This window comes from Theropithecus gelada, chromosome 4 (assembly GCF_003255815.1).
Source record: "Theropithecus gelada isolate Dixy chromosome 4, Tgel_1.0, whole genome shotgun sequence".
NCBI classification, from domain to species: domain Eukaryota; kingdom Metazoa; phylum Chordata; class Mammalia; order Primates; family Cercopithecidae; genus Theropithecus; species Theropithecus gelada.
Window position 1 is genome coordinate 134,915,946 of NC_037671.1, and position 19,112 is coordinate 134,935,057.

General features: G+C 41.9%; 1 protein-coding gene across 3 annotated transcripts in view; it reads right to left on the reverse strand.

Moving 5' to 3' along the window:
- METTL24 (methyltransferase like 24) overlaps positions 1 to 19,112 on the reverse strand; it is a 111,234-nt gene that overhangs the window by 82,560 nt on the left and 9,562 nt on the right. The window contains exon 1 of one of the 3 annotated variants that reach the window (XM_025383589.1): positions 849 to 935. The exons of the other annotated variants lie outside the window; for them this stretch is intronic. The gene's annotated coding sequence lies outside the window, so the exon portion shown is untranslated. Of the gene's footprint in view, positions 1 to 848; positions 936 to 19,112 lie in introns of those variants that run through there. 3 annotated transcript variants of the gene reach the window in all.

Consider the following 19,112-nt stretch of genomic DNA (forward strand, 5'->3'; position numbering starts at 1 on the left):
GAGTGTTTGGGATATTTTTTATAAAGTTTCAATACTCCCAAATGCATGTTCCTACCCCTAGTGAGCTCCTGAAGGGTTTCAAAACCAGCAGTTCTCTGCTGGGAAAGATGGCTAACCATCAATTCTGTGCATCACAGTTGTGTGCGTGGAAACGAACAAGGAACTAAGTTGTGAGTCCTTGACTCCAACTCAACAATAAAGTGAGTGTGTGTTGATGCGTTGATGATGGAGAAGCCTAAGCTTTCTGGGAGAAACAAATCCAAAACAAGTAAAATAGATTTATTTAGCAATTTTGCTGCAATTTTGTGCTAATTAAGAGCATCTGTTAGTGGGCAGGAAACAATGACTGAAGGAAATTGTTTATTCCTTTTTAGAGGGGGTGGGGGTGGGAGTAGTTGGGGGAGGGAGAGGCACAAAATGGTATCTGGACAGAACATGACTCCAGCCCTGGCTGAGGCTGTGAGCACTGCTGTTACGTTTCTGTAACGCCCTCAGTGTGTGCCCAGCGCTTCTGAAGGCTGCGGGGGGAGTGCCAGGTGCAGCTCACGTGCCTTCCCCTCAGCAGTCTCCTGTAAGTGGACTGTTTCTCAGACCCGGCCCTGCTTCAGAAAGAGCAAGAATCAGTTATACATTGTGCAGTGATGTTTAAAATTCAGGTAACCCATGCAAAAATTTCATTTAAAAACAAAGGATCTCAGTTTCCGTTCTGGGTAACCATACTCCCACCCCGCGCCTCCCACGGAATGCAGCAGCAAAACCTGGACAGAATGCACAGAGCGGTTATTTGAGGAATCTGAAAAGTAAACAGTAGCGGGCAGATTGGAGAAGAAGACCAGAATTCAAAGTACCTCGAAACTAGGAGCCAGGTCGTCATTGCTTTTCTTTCTGGTATCCTGCCCGCCCCTACTCTAGGCTGCCTGGCACCGGTAGTGGGCACTGGCGCAGCCAGGAAGCACCAGGAGCAGCCCTGCAGTTCAGGCTCCAGGAGGCAGGGCGTCTCCTGATGCTCAGGGAGAGTAGAGGAAATCCCCACTTTTCCTCCTTTTTTTTCCCTTTCTCCATTCTTGCATTCCCTCCCAAGTAATCCCACTAAGATGCTAGAAGCCACAGCGGGGGCCTGAAGGCACCCAGAACTCTGTGAAAACGGAAATTTCCTCTCCCATCTCGGGCAGTGGCCTCCACAGAGTGGGGTGAATCCTCATTGACTATTTCTGTCGCTCTCTTCCCGCAGCTTGGCCTTGGACTCAGGCACAGGCACAGGAAGTGTGCAGCAGAGCATAGGCAAAGCAGGGGTAAAAGCTCAGATTTTCTGGCCATAGATTGAAAAACCTCAGGGAACTGGATAATACTGGGGAAACTGGGGAGAAGTAGTAGCTTGGGAAGGCAGCCCCATTAAAGAGTTTGTAAAGCACCTGGGCTCACTCTAGAACTGTACATGTGTGGATCTGATCCTGGCTGGTACAGCAAAGACTTTGAGAGCTGAGCTAAGAGACGGACCTCTGGAGCTAACCGACAGACCTCTGCCCAAGCCCCAGACCGGCTACTAGGTGGGATATACATAGGACACAGGTGAAACCCCTACAAAGGCTTTGAAAACAGAGCTGACATGGAAATTACAACCCACAGGAGGTTGGTGGGAACTTGAGGCCTGGACCCAACCAAGATAACTGCCTGTTAAAACAAATATATCGACATTATCCAGTATTTAAACAAAACTCAGCCTTATAATATTCAAATTTTCAGGATACGATCCCAAACTACTGAGCATATGAAGAATCAGGAAAATCCCAACTTACATGGGAAAAAGACAATTAACAGATGCCAATGTCGGCGTGATACAGGTGTTGAAATTTTTGGCAAAGACTTAAGAGCAACTATTACAAAATAATCCATGAAGTGGACATGCTTGAACCCAAGGACAAGATAGAAAGTCTCAGCAAAGAAATAGGAAGCATAGGGAACAAACGGGAATTCCAGAACAGAAAAATACAATAACTGAAATAAAATCTCAGGGGATGAATTCAATAGCAGAATGAATTTGACACAAGAAAGAGCCAGTGAACTTGAAGACAGATCAATAGAAAGTATCCATGTGAACAACAGAGAGAAAAATTATTGTGGGCGGGAGGAAAGAGCCTTGGGAACCTGTGCAACAATACCAAGAGCTCTAACATTCATGTCACTCATATTCCAGAGGAGGGGAAGAAAGAATGCAGTGCAGGAAAAAAAAAAATTAAAGAAATAATGAGGCCTGGCACAATGGCACATACCTGCAATCCCAGCACTTTGGGAGGCTGAGGCAGGCAGATCACTTGAGTTCAGGAGTTCAAGGCCAGCCTGGGCAACATGGCAAGACCCTGTCTCTACAAAAATACAAAAATTAGCTAGGCGTGGTGGTAAATGCCTGTAATTTCAGCTACTCTGGTGGCTGAGGTGAGAGGATTGCTTGAGACTGGGAGGTCAAGGCTGCAGTGAGTCATGTTGTGCCACTGCATTCCAGCCTGGGTAACAAAGTGAGACCCTGCCTCACAAAAAAAAAAAAAAAAAAAAAGAAGAAGAAGAAGAAGAATGACAGAAAGATCCCCATATATGATGGAAAATATAGCCTAAAGATTCAAGAAGCTGGCTGGGCGCAGTGGCTTACACCTGTAAACCCAACACTTTGGGAGGCCGAGTCAGGCGGATCACGAGGTCAGGAGATCGAGACCATCCTGGCTAGCACAGTGAAACCCTGACTCTACTAAAAATACAAAAAAACTAGCCGGGCGAGGTGGCGGGTACCTGTAGTCCCAGCTACTCGGGAGGCTGAGGCAGGAGAATGGCATGAACCTGGGAGGAGGAGCTTGCAGTGAGCCGAGATTGCCCCACTGCACTCCAGCCTGGGCGACAGAGTGAGACTCTGTCTCAAAGAAAAAAAAAAAAAAAAAGATTCAAGAAGCTTTGCAAACCCCTCAGAGGAAAACTCGAAGAATTCCATACCCAGATGCAAAATAAGCAAAGTGCTGGATATTAAAGACAACAACAAAAACTGAGCCTCTGCTAATCTTGTGACAGACACAGTAGTGGGCCAGGGTCAAAATGGCAAGGTGAGAACGGGCAGAGCCAGCCCGTCCCATAGGAGCCTCTTCCCCTGAGGCCCCCTCCCTGTAGAGACCCAGCTCTCCCTCTGCAAGCCCATCTGCTAAATGTCTCTGGCAGTAGACAGCAGGCATGCTGAAATTCAAATCCAGAGCGCCAATCTGCCGCCTCTGCAGCATGACACAGAGGGTAGGCTGGGAGGCAGGGGAGCCAGAAATCAAATCAGCTCTGACAAGAAAAAATGCACTATAATTCAAGCAGGCCCTGATAACTTTTAGGAAGGAATAAAAAATAAAAGACAAGAAGGAATAAACACTCAGCTCTGGATTTATCCTCTAAGTTAACTTGATAAGTTGGAAAGAGTGGCTAAACAAATTTGAGTTGGGGTTTGTTCTTAAACTGACATCTTTAAACTCACCACATTTTCTGTATAGGTCAAAATGGTTCAAATGTGAGCGAGACTGAAACACACCAGGGGATGGCTAAGATAATAAAACTTGATATATTTTGGATTTTTATCATAGGCAGTTAAAAGAGAAGCCATATGCCTAGAGTGGATCCAGTGAAAGGCAAAGGTTTTCACTTGTTTTCGTGAGGTAGAAACTATACAGTGTCTGCATACATAGTACAGATTCAGATGTCAAATTATGGGTTTCATTGAGGTAGCACATCAACCCGGAAAGGAGGGACGAGTTTCAGTTTTCTTATGAAAGTAAGTTTATATAAGAATATTTGGGCCAGGCACGGTCAGGCCTATAATCCTAGAGTTTTGGGAGGCTGAGGTGGGAGGATCACCTAAGGCTAGGAGTTCAAGACCAGCCTGGGCAACAAAGCAAGACCCTTATCTCTATGAAAAGTTACAAAATTAGCCAAGCGTGGTGGTACACGCCTGTACTCCCGGCTGCTTGGGAGGCTGAGGTGGGAGGATCACTTGAGCCCAGGAATTCAGTTACAGTGAGCTATGGTTGCACCACCGCACTCCAGCCTGGGCAACAGAAGGAGAACATTTATCTAAAAAAAAAAAAAGAAAAGAAAGTGTGCCTAGGAAAGCAAAGGGAATTTAGAAAAACACTAACCATATTTGTAAGGATTATCTCTCTCTCTGCCTCTTCTTGTCTCTGTCTGTCTCTCTCACACACCCTGCCTCCACATGTATACATACCCTACTCAAAATACATAAGGTTACCTGGACTTTCTGAAACTCGGAATCCTAAAAGTTTAACATCATCTGAATCAATACCAATCTGTTACGTTCATTGACTTACTTCAGTCAGTTACCCTTCCCCCAAACATTTACCAGCCCTGAGACATTGGTGTATCCAGGAGGAAGGTCTGCTGTACCCCTATAAACCCATTTCGGGGGGGGTCTTCCCACAACACCTGCACAGCAATCTCCATCTTCCCCACAAGAGAACCTGCAACCCAGGGGGTCTACAGGGCTTCCCGCGGTCTCTTCGGTGGCTCTCAGCCCATATCAGTCTCAACTTCATTCAAACCGGGGAAAGTGTTTCCACTCCAGGCTCTAAACCAGACGTGATTTTTATCATGGAAAAGAATTAAAATGCCTCACCTAGTCAGCACCAGCCTCACCTAGTGCAGGGGAACAGGGATCGTGGCAGAAAGAATGCATCCCAGAGGCCACAGAGAGCACCCAAAACACAGAGCGGCAGCATCCCACAGCCACCCCAAAGGCTGACAAGGAGACAGAGGCCACACGTGGCACAGGACATCGATGGGAAGCACAGCCTTTCTTGGAAACCAGTTGTAGACACTGGATGATGCTTGGATCCTCTCCTCTGAGACAGGACAAAAGCAAGCAGGACATAAAGTGCTCTGCCATGAGTAGGACAGCCCCAGGGGTTGGGGGATGGGGGACAGCAAAGCCATACACCATTTACCACATGGCTGAAGAGTAGCAGTGGTTTCCTCATGAGGCTATCACATCCCATTGAATATGTCATTGGTTGCACATAACCGTGCATGTATACATGTATGTATTTCTCAGTTCTCAGCATTCATTCATTAACTCTTTTGTCATTTTCATATCATTCATGTTTCATACTGACCTATGCTACTCTCTTGCCCTTTGACAGTGATACAGTATTTGGTAGTCTCAGTAAATCCTACCTGACAATTAGAGATAACACTCTGGTTCCGGGACATTCCTTGCATGATTCTATATGTATAGAACATTTTTCTGTCTGAATGCACTATAAGTCATAGTAGCTGACAAGTTAGGAGAAGCCACATAAAAGCTTCTTTTGAATCTCTGGGAAGCTACCACCAGGGCAGAACAAGGCAGGCAGAGTCGACTGGACTCTTCTGGAGCCAAAAGTATTTCAACCTCAACCCTAAATGGAAGGAAAAAATCCACAGTCTTTATTACAAAGTGGCCTTTTTCAGGGACATGAAGAATTGCTGAAGGAAGCAGACTTTTTTGGAAGTCAATCAATTCTAATCGGGTCTGCTGCTGTGGAACTCTCTGGACTCAGGATTCTTTGGTGAATGGGAGCAAGAATCTCCAAGGTTAGAAGCGAAGCTGCCAAAGTGGCAACTGACCTCGACCCAGGCCCCTCTCCCCACTTCAGACTGGAAAAAATGAGAGCACAGGTGACAAACTGTACAACATAGCAGATCTAAGCTGACGAAATCTTGAATATATTTCTTAATTGTATGAGAAATGACTAATATTCCTTTCATTAAAGAAAAACAACCTTCCGTCCATAAGTAAAAACTTAAAAAAACAAAGCAGTTACAGAATCTAAAAGACACAAACAATTTCAAGCTTTAAATTGTACTTGCTTTGTACTTGTAAGGAATCATTGTATGTTTTTTAATGAAAAAAAATTTTTAAGACTAGGGTCTCACTATATTGCCCAGCCTAGACTTGAACTCCTGGGCTCAAGTGATCCTCCTGCCCCAGCCTCCCAAGTAGCTGGGCCTACGCTGCACCTATTGTACTGGTAGGGGGTCTTTGCATTAAAAGAGACCTTAACAATAATCAAGACTAGCTGCTTCATATTATAATTGAAGAAAATGAAGTTCAGAGAGGTGAAATGACATGGCAAAGTCACCCAGGTAGGAGGTGACAGCAATGGATTTTGGCCCAAGCCTCTAGGCTGCTGGTCCCATACTTGCTCCACTACCCCATGCTGCCTCCATCCCAGGTCTTGGAGTTTTATCCTCCCCAAAGCTAGCTGATAATATAGACATGGCATGCCCAGTAGTACTTCAGAAAGGATTCCCAGGTGAAAACCAAAATGGCTGTCTTGCACTGATAAACTCAGTGCAACAGGTAAGAAATTCATGAAATTCTTTCTCCATAAGATACAGAACACACTAAAAAGTTTGCTAGTGGCTCTGAAAATGTCATGGAGGATGAATCCTTAGTGAGTTAAAAAGGAGAATTAGAACGTGTCAGGGGAAAGGATTTGGGCCTTTCTGATGAGTGGCAGTGGTATATGTAAGTAGAGGCAGGGGCCAGCCTGAGTCTCTGAATGACAGCAACAAGCTGAGACCTTGCCTCTCATCCCTACCAACACACACTGGCCATGTAGCATAGCAAGAAATAAAAGTTCTTCATTTTAATCCACTGAAATTTGAAATCCAAACATCCATGTGAATGTTCGTTACTGCATCATAACCTAGCCTCTCCTGATTCATGCAAGCACCTACTAAAAGGTACTCGATAAAAGATGGTTATCATTTGCTGGCTAGGTTGCAAAGAAAAAGGAACATTTATACACCGTCGGTGGGAGTGAAAATTAGTTCAACCATTGGGGAAAGCAGTGTGGTGATTCCTCAAAGAGCAAAGCAGAACTAACATTAAACCCAACAATCCCATTATTGGGTATGTTCCCAGAGGAATATAAATCATTCTACCACAAAGACACATGCACGTAAATGTTCATTGCAGCCCTATTCACAATAGCAAAGACATGGAATCAACCTAAATGCCCATCAGTGACAGATTGGATAAAGAAAATGTGGTACCTATACACCATGGACTATTATGCAGCCGTAAAACAGAACAAGATCATATCTTTTGCAGGAACATGGATGGAGCTGGAGGCCATTATCCTTAGCAAACTAGTGCAGGAACAGAAAACCAAATACTGCACATTCTCACTTAGAAGTGGGAGCTAAATGATGAGAACTCATAGGCACAAAGGAGGGAACAGCAGACACTGGGGTCTACTTGAGGGTAGAGGGTTGGAGAAGGGAGAAGAATGGAAAAACAACTATTGGGTACTAGGCTCAATACTTGGGTGATGAAATAATCTGTACAACAAACCCTCGTGATACGAGTTTACCTATGTAACAACCTTCACATGTACCCTAGAATCTAAAATAAAAGTTAGAAAAAAAGAGGGCACAGAATGACAAAAAAAGAGGTGGTTATCATTAAGCATGCACCCCTACAGGACTTTCCCAATGCCACACCATCAGAGATCGAATGGTAGGCTAGAACAGGTCATTGGTCTTATGCAGATTCTTGGATAGGGAAAGAAAAGTACAACCAAGGACAAGTCAGTGTCAAGATCAGATTCAGGGAAGTTAGGAAGTGCCCAGATAGACCATAAGGGAATTCCAGTTATAAAACAAATCCTGGTGCCCTGGTGCATCATGCCCCCAACAGACTGCGTGCGTCAGGCCTTTTTCCTCTTGCCCAGAATTCTCCCGCTTATTCACTAGTCAGTTCAGATTCCACTTATTCTTCAGACTCTAGTTTTAGTTCCATATATTCCCTCAAGTTTCCTAATCCTTCAAGCCTCTACTATGTGCAAAATAGAGCATGCAGAGCAGGTGCTTCAGCAATTATTACTTTTACTTCCCATTTTGTACTTAATCAAACATTTGGTATAATCTGTTTCAAGTGTGTCAATCTTGTTTCTCTAACCAGACTACAAGCCCTGTGAAAATGCCATGTGTTTTACTGCTTTTACAGTCCCCCACAGAAATGATTCCAAGGGACATTTTTACACTGATTTAAATGCCAGGGAGGAAAGAACATGATATAATCCTTAGGGCTGAGGACAATTTGTTTTAATGACTTTGGAAGAAAGTAGGCAAATTCACTAACTGGACTTTACAGTAATACTTTAATCTAGCTAAATAGACATACTCTTTCTTTAGGTGGAAATAAATTGTTATAAACCCTACATGTCGGTTGGGTGCGGTGGCTCACACCTGTAATCTCAGCACTTTGGGAGGCCAAGGTGGGCGGATTACCTGAGGGCAGGAGTTTGAGACCAGCCTGGCCAACATGGGTGAAACCCTATCTCTACTAAAAATACAAAAATTAACTGGGCGTGATGGTGCGTGCCTGTAATACCAGCTACTCAGGAAGCTGAGGCAGAAGAATCGCTTGAGTCTGGGAGGTGGAGGTTGCAGTGAGCTGAGATCACGCCACTGCCCTCCAGCCTGGGCAACAGAGCGAGATCCTGTCTCAAAAAACAAAACAAAATCAAAACAACAACAACAAAACCCCCGACATGTCTTTGATTCAGCTTTGTTCAAATTAAAATTAAAACCAGAGATGACAAGTAGTTTAGCAGGAACCCTGAGAAAAACTACAAGGAAACATTTTTGAGAATTTAAAACACTTCATTAAAAATTAGCATTTGTTTTAATAGATTAAAAAGTTAAGTATTTACATACCAGTTATCATAAACTTTAAGCTAAACCTGTATAAGTTGTCTACTTGAAATCATAAGGTTAGGTTTTGTCCAAATCGTTTAACAGCACTGAGCTAATTAGTCTATAATATTGAAAGTTAGCTTTCATAATTCCAAAGACTGCTGGTATGTAACCTTGCAACTATCAATATTTGTTACTGCAAACTTTATTGGTTAAATGCAGAAAAAGTAATTGGTGAAGGTCAAGATGAAAACAGTGTTTGTCATGAGAGGTTGATCCCACAGAGCTGACCTCCCAGAGATAACCTCCTGGTCATAATTACTCTGGTCTACTTCTAATCATTCATCCTGGATAGTGATGTTGTGCAGATTCTCTTAAAGTTAAGTAAGTGCATTCCTCCTTAAAGGAATTTATTTTACAAGTAAAATAAAGTAGCTTCAGTGTACCTTAAAACGTGGAGCACGACTTTTATTTTCTTCAACACATATTGCAGTAGAAGCACTCCTCATCTGTCTCTACAAAACCAACTCAGAATTTTCCCTCTCTGTGTACTCCTGCTGCTAACAGCTTGGTTCATTCTCCCCCTAGGAGTCATTTGACTTGCTCCCAAACCAGTTTCTGTCAGTTGTACGAGTTATTGAAATGACATAATTTAATTGAAACTTAGGTAAACCAATGAAATGTGTGCATAGAAAGAAAATGAGTTTTCTTTCCTATGAAACAAACAAGTCAATAAAGGCTAGGTGCCATTTCTAAATACTGTGCATTAGGTATGGGTGAGGTAACTATAAAAAAGAATAACAAAGTCACTAAAATCTGGAGGTGTTCTGCACTTAGGCTGTTTTACAAGTGTCAAATTCTTGCTCCACTTTGAAGAAACCAAAACTGGGAAGGGTGGGTGATATAGTTTAGATGGCTATGTGCAAGAGAGATCACAACTCCAGCCAGGCGCAATGCACACAACAAAAGATTGGCAAACAAACGCACATGTGTATGTTTTCAGTTAAAATAGATGGTCTGTGTATATGTTTTTGTGACTCACTGTTTTAACCACAGCTTATTGTATATAACTGACCAATTACTACAAATTCGTGACTTTGGATATGGGGCTTCTACTCAACTTGTTAATTAAAAGACTGTAGAGATGACACAAGTGTATAGATAGAGGCAGTGCAATGTTATTAATCAACTTAGGAGATGCCAGAGTAATGTTGGTGCCGAGCTGGAGGAATACGAACATAAACCAGGATGTGGACAAGGTTGAAGAGATGACCCATAACTTCCTTTATATTTATTTTCTCAAGAAGCTATGAATTTTCCCAACTCTAAAGACTGTTTCAGCATTCATCATTTTAACAGCATAGAACAAGCACTTATTTACAAATGAAACAACACAAAAATCAATAGCAGGGAGGAACCACTGGCTACTATCCTGAAAAGAAAACACAGCTCTTCTTCAAGGTCTAACTTAAGGAGTCGAAGGCGCTCACACACCTGGCACAAGGAGGGTGTAGCTAGGCCAGGCCTGGGGTGCAGAGGGGCAGGGGTGTGGGGGTGGAGAGGAGGGGTCCTGACTCTAGGGGCTGTTGTCCAGGACAGCAGGTCCACCTCCTGAGGGTTCAGCCCAGCCAGGAGTGAAGTGATTCCAGGAGAGAGAAGCCCATCACACTGGGGAAGCTCTCAGTTAAAGATGAACACCCGTTACTGAACTCTCTATCCCAAGTTTAGAAATCAACCATCACAACCACCACTGGCCACGTCTTAACCTGGCACTCATGACTCCCTGCCAGAGTGGTCCATCACAGGAGCCCTGTGCTAGGGGAGACCTAGGTATCTGTATTCCGAAAACTCCTATGGGCAATTCTGACCCACTCTTCATGAGCGACCTTCATGAGAATCGTGAATCTGCTGAAATCAACTGCAAATGAATGGGCATGTGTGCAAATGTTCAGTATTCTGGAGAGCTTGTCCACAGCTTCCATCAAATTGTTTTCATCAAAATTTTGTAACTCAAAAACATGGAGAACCACTGTTCTGAACTCAGTTCAAGTCTTCACCATCCTGGTTATCTCCACAGTACGGAGGAAATCTGAGATGAGGCCGAACACAGCATTCCCCCGTACACAGCCTTCCTGCTGTACGTTCTCTCTCTACTTTTTTTTTTTTCCAGACTCCAATCTGTTCCTCTTTCTTCACTTCTATTTTTACACTGAAAAGTTTGGGTTTCAAAATAACTATAACCTAAGAATTCCTCAGATAAAAGACACAGAAAAGTAAATTTCCAATTTCCCTTACCCTACTTCTCACATTCCTGTATGGTTTTTTAATTAAAACACTTTTTTTCAAAACAATGAAGGGCACTTTATGTCTGTTTTTTCTATTAAGTTAATGACTTGAACAAATATACACATATTTATTTTAATTGTCAGCATCATGGCTTACCTATGTTTTTAAAATAACAAATTATATATATAGATAGCACTCTTTTCTCCTGTGTCTTGTCTCAACACATGACCATAACAAGAAAGGATACAATGTTGTATGTGTTAAACAGGCTCCAATCTGTGCTGGTAGTTTGGTTTTATAAATAAGAACATTCCCTGCCCAGGAATAAGGCCCAGGCATTTGGATTTTCCAAAACAACTCTCTGTAACCAGGGTATCCAAATAAATTCAAGCATTTCAATTTCAAAACTGATGTAGCTATCTGCTCCTGATTGAGGTTCCTCTAAGTGCACATTAGTTAAATAAGCCTTTTTCTATTATTTCTGAGCAAAATGAATATTCACTATTCAAAAGGACATGCCCTATTATAATTATATAACCAGTTCAAATTTGTTTTTAAGAAATGTAAGACAGACTTGAAATTTCAACCTGACAAAATTGCTGAAATCAAGCTTCAAGATATATTCGTTCACTTGGAAAATTTCTAAGAAGGCTTAATATCAAACCTAAAATGTATAGTAATTAACACATTTTTCTGAGATCCAGATTTCAGCATAGAGGCAGTCTCAGTATAGAGCAGAAAGAACATGAAATCAGACCTCATCTGACCTGGATTATAATCGCAATTTATCTCAATCCAGTAATTTAACCGATCCCTTCTTGGTGGAATGGAAATAATGTCCATCTCACTCACAAGGTTATGATGAGAATCACTTGGGATAACAACAGAACAAGCCTCTGTAAACTGGGAAGAGCTGTCTAAAAGCAAGGTACTATAAATGCTGTTCCTTTTTTAACGCAAAAGCCCTCCAAAATGCATAGGATGCTTCTTGCACACAAGTCATTAGAATGAAGTGACAACAGTTATCTGGGTGGGAATGAAGGTGAGAAAGAAGGGCCAAGGTAGCTGAAATCCTTAGCAGAACAAGTGCTCTCTTGTATAAGAGGTGCAATGGGCTGACAGCTTCCTGGCCACATCTTTTGACAATCTTGGTGGTCAGTGTCAGTGCTTTGTGCAAAAAGCTAGTGCACTAGGAGGTCAGCAGGCTCACAGTGATGGCAGCTTGAGGCTCTCTCTGCTCTGGCAAACAGCAAGCTCCTATGTTTCTAATGCAGGGCTGTGTGTATCTGATTCTGCAATGCACCTGCCACGCCTGAGGAGCTGTTGGGAGAAGCAGAACCATGAAGTTCACCAGCAGCCAGAAGGAGATTCCTGAGAGGCCAAGCCAGGTGCTACCTAGAGAGGTCAGCATGTGGGCTCCACATTTCTGCTGAATGCGTCTGTGCCCAGAAGTGAGTACCATCAGGCTAAGGTCCCAGAGGACACTCACAGTTCATTTCTCTTTATCTGAACAGAGAAAATCATGTACTTTCACACCTGTCATGCATTCCATGGGCTTCTGAACATTTTTTTTAAATGGAGATATAATTCACATGCCACAAAATTTACTATTTTAAATTTACCATTTCACTGTGGCTTTTGGTATATATACAGCTTGTGCACCTGACACCATTATCTAATTCCAGAATACTTTCATCACCCCAAAAAGAAATTCCATTCCTAGTTGCAGTTGCTTCCCATTGCCCTCTACCCCCAGCCTCTGGCAACCACTAATCTACTTTCCGTCTCTCTAGATTTGCCTATTCTGGACATTTCATTAAAAAATGAGTAATGCAATATGTGGCCTTTTGTGATTGCTTTTACTTAGCATTAGGTTTCAAGGTTCATCCATGTTGTCGCATATATCAGTGCTTCATTCCTTTTTATAGCTGAATAAGTTTCCCCTGTATGGGTATACCACATCTTGTGTACTCATTCATCAGCTGATAGACATTTGGATGGTTTCCAACTTTTGCTAGATGATACTATGAATATTCATGGACAAGTTTTGTGTAAACATGTTTTCAGTTATTTTAGGTATATACCTGGAATGCAATTGCTGGGTCATTTCTGGGCACTTTTGAACCCTAAAGTTTATGTCATCACCCTCTGTGTACCCATTTCCATGGCAGACAGAAATAAATACAGTTCACAAGGAACCCCAAAAGCCAAAGGAGAAAATGAAGACAGGTAGAAAGGGAAAAAGGGGTTCTGCATGAAGCAATATATAGCTGCTCTCAAAGTACCACTAATAATGTATTTCCCCTGTACCATAACACTGCAGTAGCCATAGTTAGGATGAGGGGACCAGCACTGGGCCTAAGTTGGCACAATCCTCTTAATAATAAGAACAATGAACATACAATGAGTGATTCCTATGCACAAGGCACTGTGCTGAGCACATTTTATGGATTGTCTAATAGTAGAGAGGAAAGGAGAAGCAGGATTATTGAAAACAAACACTCACTGCAGCCAATTCTGCCGTCTGCCAGAGTGGCGTAATTCATGTCTAGGACAGACCTGGAAGGAAAGGGGAAAACAGAGGAAGCTAAATTGCCTGAGAAAATGACATTTATTTGCTAGAGCCAGGTAGGGAGTAGGGGTGTTGAAGGCTTGAAAATGGAAAAGGGATTGATGTGTAGATAAGAAAAGGCAGGAACCTAAGAAGAGAGCAGGGGCCTAAGAAGAAAAGACAGCCTGTAAGAAATCCCAATGGCTGGCCGGGCGCGGTGGCTCAAGCCTGTAATCCCAGCACTTTGGGAGGCCGAGACGGGCGGATCACGAGGTCAGAAGATCGAGACTATCCTGACTAACACGGTGAAACCCCATCTCTACTAAAAAATACAAAAAACTAGCCGGGCGAAGTGGCGGGCGCCTGTGGTCCCAGCTACTCGGGAGGCTGAGGCAGGAGAATGGCATAAACCCGGGAGGCGGAGCTTGCAGTGAGCTGAGATCCGGCCACTGCACTCCAGCCTGGGTGACAGAGCCAGACTCAGTCTCAAAAAAAAAAAAAAAAAAGAAATCCCAATGGCCAAGAAAACTTTAGTTTTAGTTGATTTCTGTTTTGAACCACGTCGTTATCTTCCTCCTTTTCCCTGAGACCTTCAGTAAGGCCTGTGTTGGTGTCACTCTGGAAGATTAGAGAAGTGGGCAGTGCAGAGCAAAGAGGAGACAGCAGTGGCCAGAGGTGAAACACTGAGCTAGCAGCAAGAATTCAAAGAGAGATGACCAGAACAGATAAGCCCCATTATTATCAGAATATTGGAGGGAAGGAAAGGTACTGAACTTGTAGTACATGGCTCAAGCCATTTTAAGTATTAGGGGAAAGGGTGACCCCAGAAGCTGGAAGAGATGCGATCACCTGCCTTTCATGCTATAATCTGCCCAACAATGCAACAGTTATGTTATAAAGGGTGGGTAACAGGGACTAGGAGGCAAATCCAAGATTTACCACTTTAATGTTCACTGCATGACAATGGACTCACGACCTTCAAGACTTTGCAGTGCCATTCCCATGAATGGTCAAAAAGTCCCAAAACATTCTCAGTGCCCTGCGGAAGTCGAGGACTGTTCTCAAGCTACAGATGAAAAAACTCCAGCACAAGAGTCTCCTGGACATGACTGGGTCCACTGAAGGTTTTTCTCACCCATCCTCCTGCAACAGTCACAGCTAAAGGGCTTTGAGGCCACTTCTGTAGCAGGGGTTGACAAAACTTTTCTGAAAAAAGCCACACAGTAAATACTTTAAACTTTGTGAGCCAAGAAGCAAAATCAAGAATATTATTAATAAATAGGTACTTATATAAAAAGAGAAATTTCTACAGCTTTTATTGATGAAATTCAAAAAATAATAATTGTGCACAATTTTTAGTAATACAGATCTGTTAATGAGAAGAATGAAATTTATTGATAGCATTTTTTTCCACTGGGGTATATACCTGGAATGCATATACCTCAAATTAATGTTTCCCAAGCAATGGGGAAAGGACTCCCTATTCAACAAATGGTGCTGGCATAACTGGCCAGCCATATACAGAAGACTGAAACTAGGCCTCTTCCATCTACCATATACAAAAATCAACTAAAGATGGATTAAAGCCTGAAATGTAAATCCTATAACTATAAAAACCCTGGAAGACAGCCTAGGCAATACTGTCCTGGACTCAGGAAAGAGCAAAGACTTCATGACAAAGACACCAAAAGCAAACACAACAAAAGCAAAAATTGACAAATGGGATCTAGTTAAACTTAAGAGTTTCTGCATAGCAAAAGAAACCATCAACAGAGTTAGCAAACAACCTGTAGAGAATGGGAGACAATGTCTGCAAACTATGCATCTGACATAGGTCTAATACCCAGCATCTATAAAGAACTTACATTTATAAGAAAAAAACAGCCCTATTAAAAAGTGGGCAAAGGTCATGAACAGACCTTTACACTTCCCTAAAGAAGATTTACACGCAGCCAGCAAGTATATGGAAAAAAAAAAAAAGCTCGATATTACAGATCAGTAAAGAAATGTAAATCAAAAACATAAGGAGATACCATCTCACACCAGTAAGAAGGCTATTATTAAAAAGTCAAAAAGTAACAGATGCTAGCAAGGTTGTGGAGAAAAGGGAACATTTATACATGGTTGGTGGGAGTGTGAATTAGTTCAACCATTGTGCAAAGCAGTGTGGCGATTCCTCAAAGAGCTAAAAGCAGAACTACCATTCGACCCAGCAAAACCATTATTGGGTATGTACCCAGAGGAATATAAATCACTCTGCCATAAAGACACATGCACATGAATGTTCATTGCAGCCCTATTCACAATAGCAAAGACATGGAATCAACCTAAATGCCCATGAGTGACAGATTGGATAAAGAAAATGTGGTACCTATACACCATGGACTATTATGCAGCCGTAAAACAGAACAAGATGGAACTGGAGGCCATTACCCTTAGCAAACTAATACAGGAACAGAAAACCAAATACCGCATATTCTCACTTGTAAATGGGAGCTAATGATGAGAACTCATAGACACAAAGAAGAGAACAATAGACACTGACTGGGACCTACTTGAGGGTGGAGTGTGGGAGGAGGGAGAGGAGCAGAAAAAATACCTATTCAGTACCAGGCTTAGTACCTGGGCGATGAAATAATCTGTACCACAAGCCCCCATGAGACAAGTTTACCTATGTAACAAACCTGCACATGTACCCCTGAACCTGAAATAAAAACAAACAAAACAAAAAAACAAACTTAGTTTATCCTAACATCAAACTGATTACAAATGTTCATCTGCAGAAACCATTCTTAGCTTATGGGCCGTACATAAGCTACATGTGGTTCTCGACTTCTATTCTGCAGCCACTGTTATCTGAAGCAAATTGAATGCTGGGTTATCTATGTAGAGAGTCTGTAATGCAATACTCTGATTCAGAAATTAGACACCTCAAATGGACTTTGAAGTAGCGCTTGAAAAATCCAGCTGTTCCTCGAACCCATCGGTCTAGTCCCCCAGTGATAGAAACAACCATTCTTTCAGCCAGTATTTCCTGAGAACCTACTATGTGCCAGAACTGTCATAGTCACTGGGGATATTGTGGTGAGTAAGACAGATGAGCTCCCTGCCTTCCTGGGGGATGAGACTGCAAACAAATGTTAAAGCAAGAAAAAATTGTCAGAGAGTGGTCGTGCTATGGAGAAAATGAGAGACTATATTGGAGGAGTAGGGATAGGAAGCTACTTTGGATGATGCAGTGTAATAACCAGTTCCTTTGTCCCTACATTATTCTCAATCTTTTTTTTTTTTTTTTTTTTGAGATGGAGTCTCACTGTGTCACCCAGGCTGGAGTGCAATGGCACGATTTTGACTCACTGCAACCTCCGCCTCCCGGGTTCAAGCTATTCTCCTGCCTCAGCCTCCCAAGTAGCTGGGATTACAGGCATGTGCCATCACACCCAGCTAATTTTTGTGTATTTGGTAGAGACAGAGTTTCACCATGTTGGTCAGGCTGGTCTCGAACTCCTGACCTCAACTGATCCACCCGCCTTAGCCTCCCAAAGTGCTGGGATTACAGGCATGAGCCAGCGCATATGGCCATCAATCCTTTTTTTTCAATCAGACATTTGTGTTTTTTCCAGTATGATGGAGGTGAAATAGAATCTCACTGTGTTTTTTCTTTCCCTTCTTATTAATCATCATTATATGTAAATATATATATTTTTTGACTTTCAGGTTTCCTCTTCTATTAATCCCTGACTAATTTCTCGTTTATTTTTCTGTTCAGTTTTCTTTTTCACTTTGTTGGCGTTCTTTTAAAATTTTGGATATTGATCTTTTATTGGTGCTATGTATTACAGATATATTCTCCCAGACTATCACTTGTCTGTTAACTTTGTGGTGCCTCTTGTTTATAAGATTTTAATTTGTATCTGGTAAAGAATTCACTATATATGAGAATTGGTTGTTAGCTCCCTTCTCAGCAGGCAAATATAGAAAAAAGCATGGATTTTTAGTTTAAACCTTCATTTCATCCCTTATAGCTGTGTCTTGCCCAAATTTGTTAAAGTGTTGAGCCCTGACTTTCCTGTCTGCAAAATGAGAACAATTCCTACCTCACGGTTTTGTTTTGGGAATTAAATGAAAGAATATATGCAACTCTCCTAGTACAGTAGGCCCCTCCTACCTCACTCGTAAATTATAAGCCGCTTTGAAGGAATTATATTCCGCGTAAAACCATGCACAGCATGGATACTTAGACTTTGTTCATTGTGTTGATTGAGTTTATCTTTAAAATGCATATAAAGTACAAAGTATAATAATATGCACTTAATTGACTAAAATGTGGAAGACAAGACCAGAAAAACAATTTAGCAATTAGCTCTTTAACCCACAATTACTCCAACTGTCCTCCCTTGAACTAAAGAGGTAACAGAGTGGTAGTAAGTGACCCAGTTAATAGGAAATTTGTAAACATTCTTTTGAGGGAAAATGGTATTTCAAAAGCCTGGAATCCCATTTATACTGTCAATCCTACTATGCACCAAAATCCATAGAACAGCATGTTGTAAAAGATATTTGTAATTAGTTTTGAGAGAAAAAAAAAATCACAAACTAATGTGAACAATAAGCCTTAACAATTTCATAATAAATGAGTTATATGGGGAATACATTTATAATACAAACACTAACAGAAATGTACTAGTTATGGCTAGCTTTTATTTCAGATTAAAAAGAAAAATTCCAACTCCTCTGATCCCTGAGCATATTATATATGCGTTATGTTTCAAGAATAATAAAAGAAATATTAAAAATGGCAAGGAATATTGGGTTTTACCCACCACAAGCACACACATCTACACGTTTTTGGTACTCACAGGCCAGTGCCCCAGCTGGAAACACAAGACTGAACACAGACCATATTCATTGACTGAACTCTTTCCATGTGAACACCTGCAAGGTGCTTTCACCTACCTGCTCTTGTTTCATCTTCACAACAACCTGTGAGTTAAGTATTAGTAACGTTTGTTCAAAGGAAGAAACTCAAGTTCAGAAAGGATATGCCACTTGTCCCTATTCAGTAAGCAGGAGAGAATTTAAACTGCTGACTGCAAATATGAAAAGATAAGCCCATCTTATAGATGAAGCTGCACCAGACTGAAGTATTTTCATGAAATTTGTAAAACCATGTAAACAGGACTCCAAGATCCCATGTATTACTTTCACTGACTTCTCCCATGTGCTACTCCTGAAACTGCTGAAGGAAGAGACCTCCTTCTATGGCCTAATTACTCTGAGCTCAATGAGCACATATTTTTCTAAATGGGATTTTTAAGTGATTGTGCTCTAGTCAAAGTACATGAAAAATAAACTAAAATGACTTGCTGTCGCATTGTGCACAATAGCAAATGCTATAAAACACGAATATTGCCTCTGATTTAGGGCCGGATTCTGAAAACAGGTTTGGAAGTCATTCAGCCAGCTCCAACTACAAATGAGTAAGTGATGGCCATGAAGACGGACTGACATGGAGTTTGATTCATCTCATCAGAGGCCTTTGGCCCATTTACACTCA